The 9,455-nt window shown below is 40.3% G+C and overlaps 1 non-coding gene across 1 annotated transcript; it reads right to left on the minus strand.

The window, feature by feature from the left end:
• Positions 1 to 8,315: 8,315 nt before the first annotated feature.
• Positions 8,316 to 8,388, minus strand: Trnaf-gaa. Its single transcript has one exon. It is a non-coding gene; the product is annotated as a tRNA-Phe (tRNA).
• Positions 8,389 to 9,455: the final 1,067 nt, after the last annotated feature.

Raw genomic sequence — 9,455 nt, forward strand, 5'->3', positions numbered from 1 at the left:
TTCGAGTGTTTTTTTTTTTTTTTAACTTGCGCTATATTGAGCAGCCCAGTGAACAGTAGAGCTTAAAACGAGCTGCAAAAATTGGCGCCCGTACATAGAAAGATTAATCTCTCATCGAATGTGCGTTCAGGTAGAAAAATATTGCAATGTGTGCATGATGGTGGAAAAAAAAAAAACGCTGGATACGAAGAAAAGCAAACACGACAGGACGATGCAGTGAACGGGTAGAAATGAAGATTACTGACATGCTTTAAGGTTCGCGAGTATGCAATATTATGTAATATTTTAACATGCTCTGTATGGTACTTCTGTCGGTGTTCTCTCTATTAAAAATCTTCAGTTGCGAGTACAGCACTGTACTGTCGTGTTCCTTCATCTTCGTAATCCGCGTTTTTTTTTGTGCTGTTTTCACCATCATATATAATGACTGCCTGCTCTCCCAGTTCATCGCCATTCTACAATTTATATTTAAAAAAAAGTTGCGATCTTCTTTATATAATGAAATAAACACACTTTGCTAGGTTGAATTTGGACGTCGACGCACTCGAGCCGGGGCGCGAGTGCGTCGACATCAATGACTTGGTCGTCTCCAGCAGTGTCCATGGTCGACCCTATTTATTCCGTTGCTCTCAACTTTTAGATGAAGGGATTGCTACGCCTTGAAGATTACGCAGTGACGCGCACATTCGGTGAAAGATAAAAATAGATAGGCGCAGACGCTGCTTTTTTTCAGGCTCGTTTGGCAATGGTAAGATAAACTGTGGCCACCCGATATCCGCGGCATAAATATGAGTTCTGTGCAATCGGCGCACGTCGACTGACTCCTGACCTCGGTACCGTTTCGATTACTAAAATATTGCTACGACTCAATACGCTGCCTTTCCAATATTGAGCCCAAAATCAGTAACATTGGTTTCGCCTGCACGCATTGTTACCTACGACGTGCTGCAGGCACGTAGCCAGTATTTGGTTTCGGGAAGGGGGGGGGGGGGGGGGCGCCCATGACAAAATGCTGTATGGTGGGGGGGGGGGGGAGAGGAGGTCCCAGCAAAATAAAAGATTTCAGGGAGGGGGTGGGCGGTCCCCATGCCCCCCCCCCCCTTCTGGCTACGTGCCTGACGTGCTCGAAAACCATGAGAACAATCATTAAGTGTATATTGGTAGGGGAAATCAACAAAAACAAGATGAGTGATGTTGCGCGAATTTGTATTTGATAATGTTCCCGGTACATAGTATAACGTTTTTTATAAAAAAATATGTTCTCGTTCATACACCGGCAATATAGCTAACTTAATATTACCCAACCAGAGGACCCGACATTTCCAACATCATTACGAGTAGAATAACATTATAGATTTATTACTGCACAGTGACGCGTGAGCTACGTGTTTCAATCAATAAATCAGCTCTTTCAAACATGATAGCACTTTAAAATATTCTTTGGCGCGATTATAACACTTACCCATCAATGAGTGCTGAAAATACGTTCGCTTGAACTTCAGAGTCGTTCAGAAGCGTTTTGTTTTTGGAATTTGTTTCGGCCACTCCATCTGTCGGAATGTTTTTCATTATTATAGTTTAACACGTTTCTTCTAACCACTAGTTCCTCTTGCAGTTCATCCTGTATTTCTTCCTGATAATGGTTACTCACACAAGGAACAAATAAGCGCGGCAGTATTGTGCCCTTCTGAACTTACTTTGCATTACAATCTGGTTAACAAAAGAATATTAACGGCTGTACCCTCTATAGTAGGTGTTAGCTTGCTACCTCTAGCATAAGCAATCAAAACACAAATATACGATTCCTCCTTCACAAGTCCTAAGCCGAATTCCTTTCCCTCTGCATTTCTGTAACAATCACGAAAGAGCAGAAGTGATCACAAGAATGACCTTTAAGGGAACAAATAATTAAAAAAACGTATTTTTGTTCTTGTTTTTTTAGCGAGGGAGCCACCAGAACTGGTTAATCCATAGGCGGCGTTAAACCAACACCAGACTCACGGAAGGACCGAGATGCAACTTTGGTCCGCAGCCACACGGGAGGAATTCCCGATGGTTTTCTCTCTTGACCCCTAAGACTGTACTAGTTAGTAGTATTTTTTTTTTCAGTTTGACTTTATCCTAAGCAGTTTTCAACAGCACTCTTACAAAGTAAAACGCTGACTACGAAGAGCAAACACGACGGGACAATGTAATGAACGGGTAGAAATGTAGATTGCTGACACTCTTAACGGTTGGCGAGTGTGAAATACTGTGTAATCTTTTAACATACTGTGTATATTTTTTCTGTTTGTGTTTCCTTTATTAAAAGTCTTCAGTGGCGAGTACAGCATTGTCCTGTCGTGTTTGTTCATCTTCGTAATCCGCTTTCTTCTGAGTTGTTTTCCCCGATCATATGTAACGTCTGTCAACTTTCCCAGTTCACCACCTTCCTACAATTTGTATTTTAAGAAAAAAGTTCATATATTTTGCTAAATAATGAGATAAACACACTTTGCGAGGTTCAAAGTTGGACATCGACGCGCTCTTGCCGGCGCACGGCACCGGCCTATGCAAGGAAATGCCTCGAAACGTTTCTAACATCAGCATCTACTCAATCATCTACTCAATCGTTACCCAGACTTTCGTGTTCTCCAGCAAAATCCCAGGGAACCAAGTAAGCTTTTCGGCCCTTCAGAAAATGCAGGATAGATTCCTTTGCATTCCAGACTCGCATATGAAATTGATTCCACTCCGTTTTGGTAATTACTCACAGGTATTTGTTTTTCCTAACTTAACCCTATAGATTTTTGTTCCTCAGGTTCTAGCCTCAAAAAATGAAGTGCTCACTTTTGACTTAGAAGACAGATCTCCCATGATTATTTCTTTCTTTCGGGACCTATAAATTGTGAAAGCTGACGCCCCGTGAAATATTTTCCTTCCATGTTGCGTTCTCAGCCTCCCTAAGTTCCCGTCCTCTGAACGTGTTTACTCACTCTCATTACTTGATTGCAGGAATTTTAATCTTTCGTGTCCGTTTCGTCTATTTCGTTTTTCGAACTCATCATGTACAAATATATTGATAGATTTCCTGCTGTCACCGCCTATATTTCCGTTCCATCATTATTTGTGGAATATTAATTTACTCCCCACTGCCTTTCTCCTATCAAATGACAACCAGGCCATATATCCATGTACCCCCTCGTTTGGGGTTTCTCCGTGAACTCCTAAAGCTAACCTGCCAACACTGCTTTGTCCTATCTCTAAACTCGCTTAAACCTCAAAACTCGTGCTCAAGTCTGCATCACTAAAAGTGATCCCTGGTACTTTTACTCGCGTACTTAGACCCTCACCACTTTGAATCTATTGAACTTTTTAAGCTCATTGTTTTATAATGGTCGAATTTAATTTATTTTAACCAATCACACCATCTCGAATTCCTACAGAAAATTATGGCAACGATCCACTATCCATGATACTTATGTTTGTCAACCATCTTTATATCTACGTTCTCGTATTGAAAAAGGTCTCTCTTGGCAACATTGAAAAGCATAATTAGTTTTTTTTTACATTCGATAGACACCCAGAGCGTCTACTTCCTCGCCGCAGATTAAACTCAATTCCTGCAACCCATTTTGTTTATTTGCTAGGGGTACGTGATATTTTTAGCACATTGAACCTGGTGATTGCAGTTTACAACTTCGTCTCATCAGTATCATTTTAATTATATATACGTTTTCAGGTAGAATGCCAGGGAAACTCCTGACTTGGCACAATATTAGCGAGTCCAGGAGACTAACTTGAACCCTAGTACACCAGCCTACATAATTACTTTATAACACCATCCAACAAGGAATGACTTCATAGTAGTGGGAAACGGAGTGAGTGCGTTTAAATGATCTCCGAAGCGGCTCTACTTTTAGAGGCAGTTCGCGGAATTTCGGTTCAACTCAGTTATAACCCGGTCAACAGTGAACGCAATGCACGGGGCTAAATCCTCTACTTTAAAAGCGAAGAATTTCAGTGGTGTTTTTGGACATAGTGTGCAAGCTACGGCCTATATCTTGAACAACTTCTTAACCACAAATTTTTGGGAAAGCCCGCTAAAATGCTGCGTCGTCCTTCTTTTTCTGACTAGAACTCATGTTCTGCATTTTTCCATCAAATGTCTAAAAATGACTTAGAGTCGATTATATCAAGACTCAAGCCTAATAAAGCTATAGGTTACGATGATATACATCTTATCTGTCTACGCAGAAATTTAATGTACATAAAAGACATACTTATGTTTTACGAAATAATTGAAACTGGGTCTTTTCCCGTTGCTATGAAGACTGCCACTGTATAACCACGTTTCAAGGGAGGAAAACAAAATAAAGTAGAACACTATCGACCAATATTTATTTTATTATTACTTGTTCAAATATTGGAGAGTGTATTTATAGAACCATGGCTTCTTTCGTAGATAAAGAAAACATAATATATTCTTCTAAATACGGTTTTATTCCAGGACGGAGCTTTCAGGCCCTGCTCAAAACAGACTCTGACAACTTAAATTTTAGCTTTGGACATAACCGGTTTAGTTTCGCGTGCTTTCTGGACGTTAGAGAAGGGTTTCAATACTTTAAGCCATTCGATTTTTAAATTGTTTTTATTACTTTGATTTTCAGAGGCCGTTTTTTGTGTATTACAAAATTTTCGGCAACATTGCTTTCAAGTAATTTTAATGGACGTGTACACAGCGGCAAAGGTTTTTGTATGCGGGTGTTCTTCGATTTTCCGTTTTTACTCCTATTTTATATTAGTTATTCTAAACTAACTTTGCACAACCTTTACAATGACACGTCTACCACAGTCTCAAACTGCACCCTCTTCCACTAATCTGATAACACTCTCCTGCTAACCAGCCGTCTGTCTTATCATGCACCAATAAAAATGTTACAGGAATATGAGCATAACCTCATGAAATGGTTAGCAAACAATCGTATAGCAGAAAAATATATCCAAAACAAATCTGCTCTGCTTTTGCAATCCATCAAAATGTGTGGTTCCAAGAATCCCCTATTTTCTTCATACTCTACAATGTGTACGATGTCATTGCAATCTAATTCCTTACTTAGAGATCGGGAAACCCCTAGGCATTTATGTTAGTTCGGTGTTTTTATAGAATTATTATTTGTCAGTAGTATACTCAAAGACAAGGAGCCTCATATGCTTACTCTTCAATATCAAGACGTTTCTGTTATTTTCATTCGGAACTCTTAGTCAGCACTTTAGTATATAGTGCACCACGTTAGATATAACACTTTCGGCGAATGCTTTTGATTATGGGATAAGAAAATAAATGTTATTTAAAAAAGTACCATACATGAGGTTAATAACAACCCTACATCCTCTAGTATGAATATTTTTCAGATTTTGTTTATGCCCAACTTTGAATGACTGTTTTTAGAAACACTCGTACTAAGTCGCTGTTGGACAAACAATTTTAAATCGCTTCGACCGAATTCACGGGAACAACAAAGGGTTTCACAGTTTCTTTTTTCATTTCGCTACACCCGTTATGGCAAGAACCTGGGGTACTTTTATGTCCCTCTGATATTCAATTCCTTGCCTTCAGACTTCTCTGGCTTCACATTCGAAAATAAGCTTAAAAGTCTCTTCGCTATCTCTCATTTACCGAAGACGCCCTGCAGTCCTTCACAATTGTATTTTATACTATATACATGTTTTAATATTTTGTAATGAGCAATACCAAAAAATCATCAGTTTTTTCTTTTTGATTTTTTTTTACCAAATCACCGTGACTTAAGCGGCTCAGCGTTTCTGCATCAAGATTAAGAACACCTAGAACATAACAGCTTTCAAAACCGTCTTAAACGGTGACAATGACTGGTTTCCTTGTGTGTGCGAGTGCACAAGTGTGAGCCATGCCTTCATTTTCTCTGCGCCTAATTTTCTTGAGTGGTACAAGTTGCACTGGAACTGGCTCAAACGCTTCAATACTTGACAAAGTTAGTTCCTTAAAGGCATTCCAGCATGTGGCTAAGTCACACAAGCCCTGGATCACCTACACGGACCTACCTTTGTTGTGACGTGAATATGCTAGACTTTTGAAATAAATTATTATTATTATTATTATTATTGTGTGATTGATTAAAATAGTGCTTTTATTTATGGTTACTATTAATGACACAAATATGGTTATAATGCAATTAAATGCAAAGGTGCAAGCGAGCTGGACAAGAATGACGAAAATAATCCCTGGGGAAGGGGAACGAGAGGGACAAAGGACAAACACAAATCTCCAAACAGATTTGTGTTTGTCCTTTGTCCCTCTCGTTCCCCTTCTCCAGGGATTATTTTCGTCATTCTTGTCCAGGTCGCTTGCACCTTTGCATTTAATTGCATTATAATTATAACCTTAAATTGCAAGCTTCACCCTTGTTGGTGTTAGACTGGTGGCGGCTGATAAACCCGTTTGCTCTACTGATGTCTAACCCCTGGTTAGCTCAATTGGTAGAGCGCTCCACCTGTAATGGAGAGGTCGCGGGTTCGATACCCGGACCAGGCGGATTTTTTCGGTCGCACACCAGTCACTTAGCTGTGTTTGGAGATTTGTGTTTGTCCTTTGTCCCTCTCGTTCCCCTTCTCCAGGGATTATTTTCGACAAATATGGTGCTGTCCTCAATCTGGTGCATTTGTGATATAACTCAATTTTGCTTTTGTCAAATTCTGCGTCATATTTTTTGTTTTGTTTTGTTTTCATGACTCGTTTTGTGACTGTTCTTATCCACTGAGAATCTCAATCTTCACGTGGACGTACCCTGCATCGTGCAACTCTTCAAGAAACGATTCTGTGATTTTTTTCTAGTGACATAACCTGACTTTCTTTTTATTTTTATTGAATTTTATATTTTCTTGTGGTTCGGAAGCCTAAGCTTCAACTGGAACTATAGCTAATTCTGGTCAAGTTCACAATTTTTTTTATTTTTTTCCTTTTTCTTTCTTCTTTTGTGATAATTATTTTGATATCTTTGCAACCTCGGTTTATTCACACAAGCCCATGACGGCTTTGGCGAACCTGCGTTGTTTTGTGGATATGCTCCTCCATCACAAATAAATTATGAACTATGAATAATGAATTGTTATTATTAATATATATGATACGCCCTCAGTAACACGCCAAAGATAGGCCTTTTTTCGCACAAGTATGGCAGTTTCAGGGGCCTGATTTGGGCGTACTACGATTTTACTCAAGAGCGTTAGTTGGTACCAGTGTACTTCTCTCTTGAGGTTTTATCGCTTTCCTTTGGCTCGTTACATAATTGCCACAGTGCCAGACTCAAAGATGCCTCATCTGACTCAAAGGTCCAGCAGTGGAACCTATGCACACCACTCAATGTATGCCAAAAGTTATAACATAAGAGCGTACAATCACAACTGAAACCGAACTCTGGCACTTTTTCGGCGATTTAGGCCCCGCACATGCCAAATGAGAGTGAAACTACGAGCACTGATGCCTATCTTCAGCAATTGCTTTGCAAATAAAGTCTAGCAAACCCATGGACCCTAAACAAAAAAGGTGAAGTTTGGCCAAAGCTTCGCCAATCTGTGGTCTTTTAAACCTCAGCTCTTAGGCGCCCGTTTCCCGCTTCAGCGGCGTCGGCGTCGGCATCGACATCGGCGTAGCAGCACTGTGCATTATGGGAAGCGTCCCATAATGCACCGCGGTGACGTGCGCGTTGCATTATGGGACGTTTTTCAGAATGCACCGCGTGGGAGGGTGGAGCAGGAGGGGAGGGGGGAGGGAGAGGAAGTGAAGGGGGAGGGAGAGGAAGAAAGAGGAAGGAGGATAGAGGAGGAGGATGTAGTAGGATGGGGAGAAGGAGGAGGGAGGAGGAGAGAGGAACAATGGGAAGAAGGAGGAAGACGGAGGAGGAAGAGGGAAGAGGGAGGAGGAGCGGAGGAAGCAGAAGAGCGGGGAGGAGGTGAGAAGCACCGGAGGAGTTGATGAGGATGGAGGAGGAGAGAGTACGGATGAGTCAGAAGGGCATACAGTCCCCTCCATACCATCCCCTCCTCCTCCTCCAGAGCTGCGCTCTAATTCGGCCTTATAGGGAGTTGTAAACGTCTTTCATTTTTTAGTTTCTAGGCTAGGTGGCGCAACGTACCGCCTGCTATAAAGCGTACATCCGTTAGGATCCATCTACCCATCCATGGCTCACAGTAGGTAGATGAAATGACCGGCTCAAGACATATAAAATATCCCCAAAAAATAATTTTGCTATATTTTTAGATTTTAGTGTGTTAATTGAAAAGAAAAAAAAAATTACTGCCGAAACCCGGGATCGAACCAGGGACCTTTAGATCTTCAGTCTAACGCTCTCCCAACTGAGCTATTTCGGCGCTACGGCGGCCGTAAAACCATACAAGCAGCTTGGATGCGTACATATCTTTACCGTTTGGCTACGTTTTGCAACCAGCACCTAGAGGTGGCCAACGCACTCCGAATAATATATTGAAACAGAAACAAAGTACTCCGAGAGTGATTATTCATTTAAAATGCAACTTTTTATGAGTTCTCCAATAAAATACAAAATACAACGGGAATTTATTATGTCCCAAAAGCTCTCTATTAATATTTGGTTCCCCCTATTTTACATTTAAAGCTTAATCCTATTCCTGAGTACAAAAAATCGCCAAAAAGTGAGAGAGAGAGTAGAGTTTCTTGTTACGAAAAGCAAGTGTTTAAAAAGTATGAAAGCATGCTCTAAACGAAATAAAAGTTATTCGGCAGAACAAATGCGGGTCCAGGTTTCAGCAAAGATACTCTAAAATATATTCGTATATACATACACCGGAATACATGTCGAAGAGAGGTAAATAACTAATAGTGAAATACATTCGTACTGAAGTATCACGATACATATCAGAAATACATTTGAAAAATAGGAAAAAATAATTTGGAAAATCAAATACAGTTCTAATTTTGCCAGGGCCGTAACACTCCCATTTAGTTTTTTAAAGAAAGCTTCTTAGAGCTATCAATTCTAGAGACAAAAGTAAATTTTTGCAAGAAGAACTGTGCTACTTAAATCGAAATCTAATTGACTTCTCCATAGTCTTCTCTTCATCCTTTTTAGGTATATTACGAAAAGTAAAAATGACAGGGGCATCCCTGCCTGAGTCCCTGGCCTTATTGTTGCTGGCTCTGTAATTTCAGACTCTCAAGTTGCAGTTGGTGGGTTGTTCGTATATAATTCATGTAAGAAATTTGCTAATTTTAAACCCAATTTTTTCAAATATGTTTACAAGATTTTCTGACCTTTTCCGTGTCCAGGCGTTTCAGCCTCTGCATCTAGCAGGAGTTGCAACATATCCTTCTGGTCCTTCTGAAAATCCAATCCAATCCAATACTTGGGAAAAGACCCAATATTCTTCATTCAATCGTATTTGGTGCGCACGTACGTTGA

The sequence above is a fragment of the Ixodes scapularis genome, unplaced genomic scaffold (assembly GCF_016920785.2).
Source record: "Ixodes scapularis isolate PalLabHiFi unplaced genomic scaffold, ASM1692078v2 PGA_scaffold6__148_contigs__length_123643588, whole genome shotgun sequence".
NCBI classification, from domain to species: domain Eukaryota; kingdom Metazoa; phylum Arthropoda; class Arachnida; order Ixodida; family Ixodidae; genus Ixodes; species Ixodes scapularis.